We start from the raw sequence: 1056 nt of genomic DNA on the forward strand, positions 1-1056 counted from the left end.
CTGAAAATGTCATGATGTTGTAGCTAGGACACTGTATAATGAGATCCGTCGGAAGGATAACCCTGAGGACAAAGAGATAAGAACCCACAGTATGGTAGAAGCCATAATGGTGGAATGTACCAGTGAAGACCTCAATAAAATGTAAGCACAACAGACCTGATATAATGATTTGGGATAGAGAAGAGAAACTGTGCACAGTTGTGGAAATTAGCTGCCCAGCGGATGTTAACATAAAGCTGAAGATCAGGGAAAAAGAGAATACCTATGCTGAACTATTGAGAAATCTGCAGTTACTCTATCCAGATCACAAGTTCAGGTTTATACGTGTAATTATTGGGGCCCTGGGATGTGTAACACACTACCTAAGTACCAATCTTGAGAAATTAGGTCTCTCAAAACCAGAAAGGAAAAAACTGATTCGAAGACTACAAATCCAATCCATCACTGAAACTGCAAAAATGTTTAGCACTTCCAGAAGTTTATCATTTAATTATATATGAACATGTATAGATGTGCAACTATAAGCATGAAACTACATACATAAAACAAAATATACAGATCTGCACACATATGCATACATACGTACAAAAATATCCCGTTGATGTTGATGAAATTCCAATGGAGGAGCCTTGGATCTAGATTAGAAACCGGTTCTTCATTGGCAAGAAATCATGAAATAAAACTGAATAACCATTTCTATTTTAGGTGCAAGGCCTGAAATTTGGTGGGTGGGGGGGGAGTCAAATCGATTACGTTGACACCAGTGCATAACTGGTACTTAATTTATAGACCCCGAAAGGATGAAAAGGAAAGTCGACCTCGGCAGAATTTGAACTCAGAACGTAGCTGTATACGAAATACTGCTAAGCGTTTTGTTCAGCGTGCTAACGATTCTGCCAGCTCAGAATCGATAGCTGGCTTTTTGAAATAAAGCTGAAAAATGACATACGAACATGCATACGAGGGGGTATCAAAAAGTTCCCGGACGAATTATGTTTAATAAAAAAACAACTTATTTACATGAGTTTTAACATCATCTCCTTTGAAATAGTCACC

Source organism: Octopus bimaculoides, chromosome 1 (genome assembly GCF_001194135.2).
Source record: "Octopus bimaculoides isolate UCB-OBI-ISO-001 chromosome 1, ASM119413v2, whole genome shotgun sequence".
Classification (NCBI taxonomy): Eukaryota; Metazoa; Mollusca; class Cephalopoda; order Octopoda; family Octopodidae; genus Octopus; species Octopus bimaculoides.